At 41.9% G+C, this 15723-nt stretch overlaps 1 protein-coding gene across 3 annotated transcripts in view; it reads right to left on the bottom strand.

The window, feature by feature from the left end:
- Positions 1-7848, bottom strand: part of ATP6V1C1 (ATPase H+ transporting V1 subunit C1) — a 40864-nt gene extending 33016 nt beyond the window's left edge. Inside the window, exons 1-2 of one of the 3 annotated variants that reach the window (XM_046642044.1) lie at positions 7683-7848; positions 5097-5288 (exon numbers count right to left, since the gene is read on the bottom strand). The gene's annotated coding sequence lies outside the window, so the exon portion shown is untranslated. The remainder of the gene's footprint in view (positions 1-5096; positions 5289-7682) is intronic. The other 2 variants (XM_046642045.1, XM_046642042.1) reach the window with 2 other exon arrangements.
- Positions 7849-15723: the final 7875 nt, after the last annotated feature.

The raw sequence follows: 15723 nt of genomic DNA on the forward strand, positions 1-15723 counted from the left end.
CTGCTCTCTGCCACTCTGACCTGCAAATTCTAGCCAGATAAGCCCTCCCCAACTCCATTCTCCTCAACTCAGCAAGACAGCAAGACCAACATGCTCTGCTTGGCTTCCCCCTCCTAAATCATGGTCCAGGGAGTGACTCCAGGCAGAAAGCCAGAGGGATTATAGAGCTCATTTCATTTGTTACTTGTCTCTCATTTCCTACACTACCTGTTGTCCAATATCTGGCAGCAGTTTTTTTCATATATTTTGTCCAGTCTGGTTGGTTGTGGTGGGAAAGCAACTATGGTACCAGTTAATAGGTAAACAGCCTTTTGATCTCACTGGGAATTACAGCCAGAGAAAACCCAAAAGCCAACTTCAGGAAACACAATGTAACGGCCAGAGCACTGCACTGAGAAGATGAGGACGGGAATCTAATCCCAGTTCTGCATATCATTGTCCGCATGAGTTTCTTCAGCTGTAAAACGAGAGGACTGGATTACGATATCCAGGATCCCTTTCTGCTCTTCTATGCCATGAATCTATATTGCGTGAGACCCAAGACTTTTTTTCTATTTTCTTGTTAAGTTCCTCAGGTAATTCAGATGATCAGTCAGGTTTCAGAACCACTGTATTGAAACAGACATTTTCATGATTATATAGGGAATTACATAATGATTATACATTGACTATATAGTGAATGTTACAAGAAATGACAAATACTCTTTAATAAGATGGCTAAATGTTACATCATCATTATCAAGAATCACACAGTACTGTTAGTTCTATAATACAGAAATGATTTTTGTTCTATGGAGTTTTAAAACCTTAAATATATCAACCTACTTTTTTGCATGCTTCCTATGGCGACTTACAAACTTAAAACGTAAGTAAAAAAGCAATATGGTCTATGAAATCAAGTACAGGACAAAACAGAACCTGGATAAACTCTTGCTTTCATTTATGAAGGACAGAATACAGAGGATTTTAAAAGCCCTAGGTACAAACAGCAGGTGGCTTTGTGACCACAGTGTAGAGTTCTGATTTATTCCCGAAACTTCTTGAAAAATTTTTCCAGCTCTAAAAAAAATTGCTCTAGGCGAGAGAAGGCTGAGCAACTCACAAAAATGTATGCCCCTAGTCCTGCTTCTTTCTTGGAAATAAAACTGAAATTTGCCAATTGTCACCATCATCGTTACCAGCCTCCTTGTCTGAGTTTTTCTGCCTTATCCTCACCATCTTCCTGACCTCTCTGTCCATCTTGACCTAAGGCCTGCCTTCAGTTCTCTTTCTTACTTGCCTCTGCTCAGACAGTCCATTTTGCACAAAACAACTTCTCTCTTCCCATTTAAACCAACTCAAACTTCCCTGAACAAAAAGATTTTCCCAACTAAGTCCAACCAAGCACCAAACTCATTAATATAATCCCAAACTGCTACTCCTTCAACCCGTATGTCCATTTAAACCCACATAATAAACTGCATTTCAGCAGACATATATTTTGTGTTTTATCACATATCTCTTAATTGACCGTAACTGTTTTCAATTTACGGTCATATCATTCATCTTCACCAAATGTTTTGGGTGCTTAAGTTCCCAGAACCGTGGTAGGCTTTGAGAAGCAAAACAAAAAGATGTACCCCCTGTCCTGAAGGAGCTTACCACGGTGTGTGTAGATCTGTATAAGCAGTTAGGTCCGTGTGTGCAGGGAGGGATGAGGGAAACGATGCTAATGACAAGATAAAAAATCAAAGCAGAATACACTGGAGGCATAACAGAAACGCTAGTCAAATTTTTAAACACTTCTATTTTATCTGATGCAGTAAGTATGCTGCTTTAAAAAAAAAAAGTAAAAATTCTTTTTCAAAATGCAATGAAGGAAAGGAGAGAAGAAGGGAAAACCTGGGTTCAAAGCTCTGAGAGTGTTCATTTACTGTATCACCCACTTCTGGGAATTTGAAGGCTGTGGATTATTTTCCTATCACAATTGATTTGAATATAAAATAAAAACAGTAAAGCAATAACTATCACAACACCACAAAAGGTGGAGATACTAAGCCTGAACAGAAGAGCTACTTAAGCATCTCTTTTATGAGCCTGACCCAAGACAGAGGCAACCACAGAAAACAGTACAGCACCCCAGTTAGTGCTCCAATAATTAACTGCTTTTAATGCTTTCAAGAAACCAACACTTTAGTCTCTGAAATGCAACCATCTTTCACAGTAAATGAAATTTCACAATAAATTAAGGCTGAAGGCAGTCTACATGCAAAACTTCCTTTTTGCCTTAAAAACACCAAGTTTACTAAAGTGGCTTATTTCAACAAGCACAAGAAGGCATACCTCAGATCAGTGAAACATCACACAGCCTTCCAATCGTGGCACATCAACTTTTAACAGAACTGATCAGTGTAAAACATTTACCACAATCCATTCATTTAAAAAAGTGGCCACATCCTCCCCTAGAAATTAACACTATACAAATAAAAAGTTAAAAATATCAATTTCCTCTTTGAATGTTAAAATTCTATCCTTCAAATCAGAAGCATCTTAATTGGGATTGCAGGAGGGGCTTGCTCATAATAAAACTTGTTTAAAAGTTTCCAATAACAAAGGGGGATTTTACCTCTCAAGGAATACTTTCGTGATTCATACAGAATGAAATTTAAAAATTGTCAGAACATATACCTTCTTCAAATAAATAAACTTCTGCATGTTTTCTTTTCAACTGAAAGAGTATTTATAAATGCTCTATCATCCTATAAAAGCTTGCCTGAATTTCATGCCACAAATATACTTAACTATAAGACAATTTAATCTTTAATAGATGTATTATATAAACAATTACCATGTCTTTATTTCAGAGTTGGCTACAAATAAATTTGTAAAAACCAAGCCTTACCCTCACATAGATGACTATCATACAAACAGAAACATGTCTGGGTGGGTTAGGGAGGTAACAACACATTATACAATGTTAAAAAATTTCCTGTAGTTTCTGGTACAGCTGGCTGGATTGGTAGACATGGCAGGGGAGGGAGGTGTACACCCATTACTGAAAGTAATCATCAGAACTTTCTGAGCTCCCAGAGACTTCCTCTATCCCTAGGCACCTCAACAATCCCCAAAGAGCAAACAACTCCTTCCATGCCAGGGGATTCCCTGAGTCTACGCACATGGCTCCCAAAACATTACTTCCCTTTCCTTTTTTTCTGGTATTTTATAATAGTGACTGGACCACAATACCACATTCCACTGAAAGGTGCTGGTATCTCTAACACAATGTATTCTAGCCTGAAATCCATCAAATTAAAGACTTAAAACTAGTCTTCCCCAATCCGTCACTCTGGTAAGCTTGAGATTCTGTTCACTACTAATGACAACCACTTATTAAATATGTACTATGTGATAAGCACTTCAATACGCTAAGCAATTTTGTACTTAGTTCCTTTAAAGATGTTATCACCACCCCTGCTCGCAGATGAGAGAACAATTAATGATCACACAGCTAATGAGTGCATACATTTTACATGCCAGTTTATTAAAATACTACCCTTAACCTCTCTATCTCCAACATCAGGTAGAATGCCTGTCACTAACAAGCACTCAGACATCTGTCCAGCAAATAAATGATGGCACCACATGCAGTGTTTTGCAACCGAATGGTACCTCTCCCCCCAAAAGAGTTTGGAAATACATGGGAGTGTTTTAGGTTGTCCCAATGTGGGGGTCACTATCAGACTTTAGTGGATGGGGGCTAAACAAGGGACACTCTTGTCCAAAACGCCAACAGCATCCATACAGAATCACTAAACTATAGGCTGGTTCATAAAGAAAACCTTCCATGGTAAAGTTAATCCCCGTTAATTATCTTAATTTATGAAGTAACTTTTTATTCATTGACAGTTTGCTTAAAATATCTTAAAAGACAACATCAATCTCTTTAAATAACACCTTTTTTTTGCATTTACCTGCATTTTATTTTGAAATACACACACACCTTATTTTAGATATAGAGCTAATGCTCCATCCTTCTTATCCTCTGATGTAACCAAAGCACCTCTCCTTCATTGCCCACCTGGGTCCTTTCTGAACTCAATAAATAGCAGATCTGCACAACGATACAACATTAGAGGGAGATTTCCCACTGGAAAAGAATTTTACTTCATCATCAAGAATATAGCGTGAAATTTCTAGTTCCAAGGGTCACTCGTGTCAACAGGAAATTTCAGACTGCCCTGGTTCATTGCCTGAGCTATCTTTCCAAAGGCACTATGCTAATGGTTTCTACTACATCTTAGAAACGTCAATGAAATAGAAATGTAACATGCATTAGAATATAACTAAAATGGTATAAAATTCCACATCCAAAGGATGAGAAAGATTTACTGCTGCAAATACAGCAGAATACACACAAGAAGAAAATTTAAGTAGGAGGTACTTAGCCAAAACTGTAGCTACCCCCAAGCAGACTCAAGTTCAAAAGGAAGACTGACTGCCTGGGGGACTGGTGAACCACAAGGACCTCCTTTTGCAAAGGTTTATTTTGGCATTCCACTTTTGCTCTTCGGCCAAGGAGATTATTTCACAAGTTGTGGAAATAATCACAGAATCAGATTTTTGAAGCCCAAAAGTTTCCTTCTAGGTTATAAAAACCAGTGTAAATGAGGCTCCTAAGACCAATATGCCAAAAAATGAGTATTTCCTGCCCAGTTTTAAAAGCAGAATTACACTAACCACCCAGCTCTCACCATTTACTTTAGTCAGATCGCAAGTACTGTTTTCTTTAGATTTAATCTAGTTCCCGAAGGTGTACCAAACAGAGAAAGATCCTCCAGGAGTTCTGAGACACAATCCTGAGGCTCGGTCTTCAGGACAATCCCAGACTTGCTTGTTGCCAAAGACCCGTGATTAACAACTTGAGCACCTTCAGCTCACACTGGTCGCCCATTATCTCCTCCAGCTGAACTGTAAATTGAACAGCTTTACCCAAGCTGACAGAAAAGCAGTTTGTAAAGCACTGACCCAGCACTGCCAAATCCCCTGAAGCTGTCCTGCTAGAAAAAGTTCACCCACAGTGCTGAATCAAAGATTACAACGCACTTCAAGAAACTCACCCTTCTCTCTAGATGCGACTGTGGGAAGTACTGTGGAGGTGATCAGCAGGAACAATACACCAGCAGGGAGAAGACCACGGAAGTTATGCCAAACTTAGACAAATCACTTTCTCTCTGTTTCTAGTTCCAAGGGTCGAGACAGGTTCCTATCTATAGAATGAATAGCATTTTCATCTACTTTCTCTCAAAGACCTGTGAGAACAAAATAAACATGAAAGGCAATCGAGTCCTCCCTGTGACTATCTGTTGTTCAATAAAAGGTATTCTGGGGTAGATGACGTTACTGACGGGTAAGCTGGAAAGCCAAAACAGAGTTTTGCAAAGGAATCTCCCATCAACCCCAAAATGATCCAGCCTCCCCGGTGGACTTCAGAACTGCTTAGAGGGTAGTCATAACCACCCTCAGTGAAGGGTGCAAATAGAATCTAATCATTCATTCCCTTCTCCAATTCCTTAGCCCCTCTAAAAGCGAGTACAGTTTAACACTCTCCTTAATTCCTTAGTGGAGAGAGAAGGAAAGTATCTTGCTTTCAAATCCTTCACCGGCTCCCCACTCCCTACAGGAAACAGTTTAAATTGCTTTGCCTTCTCTTGGTGGGATTACAACAATGTCCTCCTGAGGTGGTCTCCTCTCACTCACTTTTGCACCCTACATTATCAACAAAATTTTCTTTTCAAAAACCATGTCTGGAGCCAGCCCTGATGGTCTAGTGGTTAAAGGTTGGCACTCTCACTGCTTCCACGGCCCGGGTTTGTTTCCCGGGCGTGCAACCACACCACCCGTCGGTCAGTTGCCATGCTGTGGCAGTGACTCACATAGAACAACCAGAAGGACTTAAAACCAGGATATACCACCATGCACTCCGGCTTTGGGGAGGAAAAAAGAGAGGAACATTGGCAACAGATGTCAGCTCAGGGTGACTCTTTCCCTGCAAAAAACCCCCCGCGTCTGACGCACTCCACTGTCTGTAATCTTCACTGGCTTCCCTCTGCTTTTAGAATAACAGCTCTGCTGGGCCTGACCCCCAGTATTCCCTCACCTGCTTCTCTCACATAGCTCCCTCCCAACTCAGCCATGCTAGCCCTCCTACAACCTCTCACAAGATTTATTCATCTTCACATTGACATACGCCATTCCCTCAAGCCTGCACTGTTTTCACTTACACTTTCACACCCTTCACAGATGTCAATTCGAAAGTCATATCCTCCAAAAAGCCTTCTTTGAACCTTCTATAAAGGGCACAAGCTTGACAAATCTTTCACACCACTCTGTTATTCCTTCAATGAACATTTCACACTTGCGTGACTATTTATTAAAATCCATCTTCTCTCCTTGACTGTAAGCTCTATGAGAGAGTCTGTTCTCTAAACCCTAGCACTCGCACAGTACCTGGTATATAACACAATAAATATTAGTTGAATGAACAAATGAATATCATTCTAGTGTCTTCATTATCTGACCCCAACTTTATTTCCCACTTCTCCACAATTCAAATCCGCCACAGACCCAGACTTTTGACTCCCCTAGCAGCACTCTTTTACCTCATCTTGAGGCCTTCAAATCCTGTGGCTTTCCCTGCCTAGAAAGTTCTCCCCATTTCTCTCCACCTTTTCAGATCCCACTGGCTTGCCAAGACCCAACTCTAGTTACCATTCCCTCAGGATATTTCCAGATAGTGCCAGTTCACATGTCTGCCCCTGCTCACAATTCCAAAGCACTCAGCATTCTCTTTTGATAATTACATATAACCTCACTGTATGTCAATGTATGGTGTGTGTGACTTATTTCCTCAACACTAGCGAGAACTCCTAAGGCTGGACTGTTTACACGCGACTCCTCCACTCCCAGAGCAGTGCTAAGGACTGAGTGCTCACTGAAATATTTTATTTTTCCCTAACATACCAGATTTTTCCTCTGAAAAGAATATTAGCTTCCCCTTACTCCTGTTTCTCAGGTGATTCAATTAGCCTTATGTAACTCTCCCCTCAAGTTCCTTTTCAGGGGTTTCTTGCCTACCCTTCCCCCATTCTAATAAAAAATGGTTTGAGCTTTCTGGATTCCTGTTCTTTCTCCCGCCTACAAGGACCCTGCGTCCTCTGTGAGGGCCCCCTGGCTGCAGTGAGGGGCCCCCAGACCCTTTAAACTGCCATCCGCCTTCTCACAAGCGCGTAAACCCAGTGAAAGCTCTTGAGCTCCCTGTGACCTCACATACACCACCCGAGATCCTCATCTGGGCCACTCTGTCACCTTTCATACCCCTCAATTAAAGAGGCGGGGATTCGCTGTGACCACCCACCCAAACGAAGGAGAAATGTACTAGACTCGCAGTGTTTCTCCTTTCTGCCTCTCCTACTAAGTACCCCCTGGGGCCCTTTCTCTTCTTCCCTCCTTCCTCTTCCTTAGAGACGGAACCTAGGCCCAAGGCTGCCACGAACCGGCGCCGAGAAACCAGACCCAGCCCCCCAGCCAGCTCCAACGCCACAGCCTCGGCCCCTGCGCCCGCCCCCAGCCCTCCCAGGCGGCGACCGCAGCGCCAGCGCGGCCTGGCCGGGACTCCCCATCCGGCGCAGCCATCGCTCACTGACCCAGCAAGGTGTCAAACGAGAAAGTGGCAGCAGGACCAGGTACAGAGGCAGACAGCCCGGCAGACGTTAACGACTCAGCGCTCCATCCCTCCCGGGCCTATGCTCCGGCCTCACAGCTTCCTGGACCCCAGCGCCCACGGAGCAAGTCACGTGCCAGCGGAGCAGTCAGCTGACCGCGGCGCTCGCCGCCCGGCCTATGCGCGCACTGCGCAGCCGCCGCCGCCGCGACCTCCGGAGGGGGCGGGGCTGGGAGGTCCCCTGGGAGCCCGGGAGACAGGAGTGGGCGCTGGCGGCAGCTTTTTGGGATGGGCGGGGTTTTTCGCTTCTCGTAGTGTCCCGGCGGAGTCTCCTCTGCCGCTTGTGACCGTCACCGCCCCCATCCCTAACGTTACCCCACTTCTTCAGGTTTCTGCGGGTCAGAATTTGTCGCCAGCCCCTACACAGGCTGCTCTGCTTGGGGTTTTCTTCCGACAGCTCCGCTCCCTGAGTAATATCCTTAATAGTTCCCTTCACTGATTCACATTTTCTTTCCAGTCCACTTCAAGTTAATTCCATAAATGTTCATGGAGCGTCTTCTGTGTACTAGGCATTGTGCTGATTTTGTAGGGTTATGAATCACTTCTTGCCGTGAGAGAGCATGTTATCTGGTTCAGGGGTGTGTGTGGCGAGCGATAAACGTCATAAATAGCTGCAGCCACAGTAGATAGTGGGAAACCAAGGAAGGTTTCAGGACAAAGGCATGGACAGGAGAAAGCATATTCTTTGGGGGAAAATAAGGTAGGAAGCTGCTCTTCTGAACCCTGCATATTTCATTGGCTTGGGAAGATAGCTGGTATTATTCTAATTTAGGACATAGTTTTAGAAACAGTAGACAACTTGGTGATTTTCTAATCTAGTCCTTTTAGATTTGCAGATGAGGAAGGTAAAGAACCAGCGGTCACAGAGCTGTTTAGTGCAAGGGAATAGATGTATCTGATTTTAAATCCTGGCTCCACTACTGACTAGCTGTGTGACCTTAGGCCTCTAAACTTAGCTTGTTCACCTGTAAAGTGGTAATAATACGTACCTTGTAGAGGTATTGGGAGGATTAAATGAAGTATGCATTTAGCACAGTACCTAGCATATAAGAAACACCCAGTAAATGCTCACCCTTATTGCTATATACTACAGAGACCCAGATTTTCTGACCTATCCTGTGCCTTTTCTGCTGTTGTGTCCCTTTAGAAATTCACCACAGAATTTCTTAGAGCCTCGATATTAGGCTCTAACAACCAACCAAACTATCCCCGACCTGATGCCTTTCACCAATTTCGAATGAAGTTCTTGCAATTCTACCAACCAGTTCTATAACCCAGCTTTGGAAACTTGTCAGGAACTCCATAGGCTTTATCTGGCATCACAAAATGGGCCTAAAGGCAATATTTTGTTAGATCTGTACTGTCCAATAAAACTTTCTTCGATGATGGAAAGATTATTCAGTGCTGTCCATATGGTACCCGCTAGCCTTATGTGGCTATTGAGCACTTGAAATGTGGCTAATGTGACTGAAGAACGGAATTTTAAAATTTATTTCACTTTGATTAATTAAAATTTAAATACCCACAGGAGGCTAGTGGCAACTGCTTTGGACAGTGCAATTTTAGAGTCTGCATTTGAAAGTTTTTGGTTTCTTTATGCTTGTGTGTGGCCCTGAAGCAGAATTCTCATCTCAGTTTCTGAATTTATAAACTTAAGTGCATCTGCTTCTGAGCTCCCAACACTTTCCAGCATTTTGCACATCATGTTTTACTTGAGAGGTAGTATAATGCAGTGCTCAATTAATATCAGCTCTAATTATTATTGGGCTTAGCATATCTCATTAAAAAATCTAGCAAACATGTTTCCTACAAGCAGGGCATGATTGCTTTCTAATAGCTTCTAGTAGTAAGAAAATGCGTTTATCAAGAGGAAAGCTCGCTTTTCTATACTATGCATAGGAGCATCTTAGATTTCTAAGTATGTATAACAGGCGTTCCACACCTTTTCCTGCATTTCCAACTGTCTAAATATTCCCATCTGGAAGCACCTTCCAAGCTTAAAACACAGAAAAAAATGCATAGGGAAGATTTATTTTTCTCTTACAATTTTTTCAAGGGAAAAAGATGAATGTTTTAATTAAAGTGGGGAAAGTATTTGAAACTAATATCATAGTAGGAATCAAAATCATTTTTCACCCCCCTACAATATTTAAAATATCTTGAAAGTTAGTACTGGTGTTCCCCTTAGAAAAGGAAATGTCCTTGTTTAGGAAAATACCTTGATAAACTAGCAGAGTGGAAGATAAACTGAGAGCTTGGGTAAATGGAGACTAAGAAACTAAAGATGTAATTAAACTAGTTTCCAATAGAGATTGGAAAGGAAAAGAAATTGGTGGGTGAAGACACGAGAGGAAGGCGGAGGGAAGTTAAGGGAAGAGAGAAGAGAAAGAGAAAGCAACATGGTAAACGACTTGTAAAAATAGGAGCGTTTAGAACTCCATCGAGATTGCTTCAGTTGCTGTGATGTAAATCCTTTGCCATCTACCCAAATCTTTAATGAAGTCTAAGCTCAAGTGCTTTATATGAGCTATTTTTTTGTAGAAATTTATGCTATCCAGGTTACATTATATAAAGAGCTCAGACAAAATGATAAGAACAATACCAAGATCCCAACACACAAGTGAGCAAAAAGCACAAACAACTGAGAAAAAAAATGCCACTGACTAAAACATATGGGAAAATGTTCACTCTTACTAGTGCTCAAAAATATAAATAAGAAATACAAATATGCATCTTTATAAAAATAAATATATAAATATAAATAACTTGTATTAGCAAAGATGGAAATATATACATAATAGCAAATGCTGGTGAAGCTGTGATAAGATAGAATCTCTTACACTGCTGGTGCAAATATAAATTGGTACAGCTTTTACAGTCAGCAGTTTGACAGTATGGATGAGAAGCCTTAAAGATGCTCATTCCATTTTATCCACATTAGGGTGGAAATAAATGGAAAAGATAGGAAAATATTTATGCAAAATATGTTCGTTACATCATAATGTCTGTTTTCACGATCAACAACATTAAGATTTAGTTGAAGACCTAAGCCCCCTATGAAGGTGAAGGGTTGAAAATGGTTTGAGGTTTAGATCTTGAATTTTTCAAATTTAATGTTCAGGGTTAACAAATAGAATACACTAGACCAGTGGTTCTCAACCAGAGGGTATTTGGCAATGTCTGGAGACATTTTTGCTTGTCACAACCTGTGGGGAGAGGGATGCTACTGGTATCTAGTGGGTAGAAACCAGGGATGCAGTGAAACATCCTACAATGCACAGCAAAGAATTATCTGATCCAAAATGTCAGCAGTGCTGAGGCTAAGAACCCTAACACTAGACCCATGATATTCTCGGATTCCCAAATTCATGATTAACAACGTAGTATGTAATGCTGTTAGTTTTTTATCTGTAAAATTGAGCCAATAATATCTACCTCTATTGTTGTAAGAACAAAATGGAATCATGTATTAAATTATGGTTACACTGCCACTTTGAGATGTCAGCTAGGCTCACTCACTAGCTAAGAGATTGACTCCTGTATGCCAGCCTCGTAGTGAATTCCTGACTTATCACAATCACAAATTTCTACATATCATGCCCCTTGCTTGAGAAAAATATAGAAATTTTTTAATCAATAAATGCTGAGTATTTAATGAATAATAGCTTTTTTTTTTTTTTTGGTGAGGAAGATCGGCCCTGAGCTATCATCTGTTGCCAATCTTCCTCTTTTTGCTTTGAGAAAGATAGTGACTGAGCTAATACCTGTGCCAATCTTCCTCTATTTTTTGTATGTGGGACGTCACCACAGTGTGGCTTGATGAGCAGTGTGTAGGTCTGCAGCCAGGATCCACACCTGTGAACCCTGGGCTGCCGAAGCAGAGCATGCAAACTTAGCCACTTGGCCATGGGGCCAGCCCCAAGAATATTTCTATTCAGATGCATGAACATTCTCAACCTGTGCCATAGGCCCAGGGAAGCAGGTGGAGGGTGTCTGTTTCTAACCTTCCCCAGAGCAAGAGTTGAGGACATCTGTCCTCTTGGTGCCTCAGCTGGGCTGTCAGCTATGGGGTGTCTCCGTTGTCTGCATTCCATTCCCTGCTGTTCACCAGGATCACCACTAATGCCTCCGCATCCTTGAAGCCTTGTGTGACTCCCATAATTATATATAACAACAACAATAACAGCTGGATTTCTAGAGCAGTTAGGTTTGTGCTCAGCACTGTTCTATAGGCTTTGCATGTAATAACTCATTTAATCCTCACAACAACCCTGAGAGACAAGTATTATTATTATCCCCATTTTACATATGAGGAAACTGAGGCACACGATGATTATGTAATTTGAGCAGTTAGCAGGTGGCAGATCTGAGTACTCAGCCCAGGCTGTCTGGCTCCTGGGTCCATGCTCCTAACCCTGCAGCACTGTCTCTCCCTGCGCTGTGTGTCTCTTAGACACACTCCTTTTACACTCCGAATTCTCATGGCACTCTTAAGGTATTTTCCTAATTTCACTTACATTTTATCAACCTTACCAAGACCACCTTTTACTCAAAGAGTCTTGAATGTGCATTGTACATGGTAAACATTCAATAGGCGATAATTAAATAGATTTCACAACTAAAGGAAAGGCCAGATTCTCAAACATTTTGTGATAGAGGGGAAAGGAAGAGGTTACCAGTAATTAAACCTGTCAGTTCCTTTCTTCTGTTCCCTGTATTCTTGGTCCCTGAACTAACAGAAATTATCATCTTTATCATTATTTCCTTGGAAATGTTATGAAACCTTCTTGGGAGCAGCAAATGTTCATAGAAGTAGGAAATTTTTTTTTAAGTCATTCTGCCCTCTCACCTTCAATGTTTTGTTCCCTTCATTATTACTTCCTAATGTGCTCGATCCAGCTTTAAATGACACAATGGGAAAGATTTTGAACTACTGTTCTGTACTAAGAAGTGGTTGCGTATGGACTAAATCTATTTAATTTTCATCTTATTTACACTAATAGCCTAAAAGTAATAATGCAGGAAGTTAGCATTCAGTAGTTTTAATGAACCAATCAATTAAGCAAAAAAAAAAACCAAAACATACACAAAAATACCTGTTGCATTTAATAATTATAATGTCTTCTCTTTAGTCTCCTACTTATTCTTTCACCTAAATCCTCAATTTACAAACATACATCTTCAAAATATTTAGTAATACGTAGGGCAACTGATTTACTGAGGGGAGAATGTGTTTAAAAAATTATCAACAGAAATAACACTCATTTTAAGTGCCCTTTGAGTATTTCTATCGCAGCCCTTACTATCTTATTGAATATATTTATGTGGCTCTCTCTGGTAGGGAAAGAATTCTTGCAGATCTCTCACATTTCTGCACCTCTTGGGAGTAGAAGCACTGACTGCCTTTTTCTTATCTTTTCAAGGATGTTTGTATAGCAAACAGCATTGGAAGACAGAGATTATGTCTCCTTCTGAAGTGCTGGACAGCCACACTTAAACACAGTATAAAAGATTTGGGCTCCCTAAGCCCAGGGTTACTCTCCTGTAATGAAATCGATTGTGTATCCCCACATCCATCTGGGCCCATCCATGTCCCTGCTGTGAGAACTGGGGCAGAGGGGACTGATGCAAACATGCTGGTGCTCGTGCTGCTTGCTGTGCTGTGGGTAAAAGTCCTCTGTCTCTGACCCAGGGGTCTTGTGTCCGTTACCAGCATCCATGAAACTGACAGGCCAGGCTAGCTTGTAGGTTAAAATCTCAGACCCTTCCCAGTTCCTGACAGTGTTGATGACAAGGATGTGTGTATTAGAGAAATAGCTTTCTGGAAGAGAAAGGATGAACATCTCATAGGCCAATTAATGGAATTTGCAAGAAGTCTGTGGACATTGTTAGTAAGCCAAATTGTATGGTCCCTGGGAATCAGTTGTAGGCTAAATTGTATGGTCTGCTGAGAGATAAATTGCCCTCTCCTTTACTGCCTGTTAATGAGGAGGGATTGGGGAGGTGGTTGCAGGCCATGTAGTCTCAAAGGCTACAAATGGGGCCACGGTTGCTATCCTACTAACTACTAACTCTCCCCCAGGCAGAGACACCTCCTCACCATTCTGGCAATCAGCCTTAGGTCCACCTCTTATAATAACTAATGTTAATATTTTTCCTGGGCAGGCAGAAGGTCCCACCCCCTCTCAAACAACAGTTATAGAGATCATAAGGATAATAACCACTTGGCTAAACACACTATTGGCCAAGTCTCCCTACAGTGGCCCATGTGGGCCAAAGTGGGAACATAATAAATGGCTGTAAGTTCATAAAAATGCTTTGTCCCTTCTGGATGGCTTTTCCTGATGAAAGGTCTGGGTAAGAGTAGGGAATGATTGGGAAGAGGTGAAGGTATAGCTACTGGAATGGAACACACTGAGTTTGTGACGGTGGAGAGAGAACAATCCAGCAGCTGGGCAAGTGACACCTTATACCTCAGCAGATGTAGAAAAGAAAGACCTTAAGGATCTTTGTCCTTTGGAATCATCCCTGAAGCCTTCCTCAGGAAAGAAAACATCTTCGTGTGATTCTCCTAAACTGTTGCAAGCACCTTAGATTTAATTCACTGCTGGTCTGCCATCCCCTTCCAGATGACTCTGAGCACAGTTTGAGGTTTGATCGCCATTCCCCTTAACCTTACCAAGATGTCTATCTGAAATAGCAAGAGATGTCCCCAGCTCCGGCACCTGCCACACAAAACACCTGTCAACACCTCTGGATGTCTTCCCCACCCCCCGTCCCATAGCCATTGCTCAGTCATTTCTTGGGATGGATAAATACCACCTTCCTGGTGACATGGACAAACAGGAGCGTTTACTCTAACTGTCCTCAGGCACCTCCTCCATAAACAAGGACTAGGCTCAATTATTCAAAGCAACCTGCAAACCCTAAGATTTAACAGCTGGTGGAGAGGCCATGTTGGTGGCACTGTTGACCTATACCCACTGAATGGTCTATGTCTGACTTGAGGGCCTCCAACAATTATAAACAACACTTTCTTTCCAGGGCTGCCATTGTGCATTCCCAGGACTGTATTGCTTGCATGGAAGCCAGTCATTATCTTTACTTACTCCCCAAAACATGGTGACTTGCAACTTACGAGTGATCATAAGAGACCTTCAAGTGTTCAAGGAAACACCGCTAGCAGATCACACAGCCCTGAAATGACTGTGAGTCCAAAATGAAGCTTCCTTTCATTACCTGCAAGAGCTTTCCCAAAGGATAGCTGACTCATTATTTATGCAGAATCTGTGGCCATTTATTGCTACGAAGGAAGCCATCCCATTATAAAAAACAGTACAAAATTTGTCCCTGACTTTACTTAAGCTGAAGTGATCAATGACACCACCTTGGCCCCGGAAGACATTCAAGTCAGCCTCAACTTACTAACCAGGGACATTACAGGTGGTGGAATTGCTTTAAACTTCTTCCTCATGGGCCAAGGCAGAGTCTATAGGATTGCTAATACATCCTTCTGTGCCTATGTTAATGCCGTGGGCCAACGGAAAAGATCAATACAGAAACCTAAGGAGAGAGCCCCATGATTTTTCTGAAGTTAGACCCTGGTGGTTTATGGGATTTGTTCAATGGGTTGATTCTGAGAACCTGGGGGACATAGCTGAGGCCATTGCTGCAGGATGGCTTCTCCTGCTGCTGGATTCCTGTTCATAGTAGCCTTAATAAGATGCTGTATGACACAAATTGAACAGATTTGGTCCTAGCCTCTGTCAGTTAGATTAATTGGAGTGGCCAGTAGAGTGGCATATTTATGGGAAAATTCATCAGAAGCCAAGACAGTATGGAAATGAAGGGTAGACGTTGCTGGAAGACAGTGCTTCACAGGTTTCTTGAATTTCTCCTGTTCTGGATTCTCTTTTCAAGTATGTTTGCATAACAAACAGTGTTGAAAGAGAGAGATAGTATCT

Source organism: Equus quagga, chromosome 16 (assembly GCF_021613505.1).
Source record: "Equus quagga isolate Etosha38 chromosome 16, UCLA_HA_Equagga_1.0, whole genome shotgun sequence".
Lineage (NCBI taxonomy): Eukaryota > Metazoa > Chordata > Mammalia > Perissodactyla > Equidae > Equus > Equus quagga.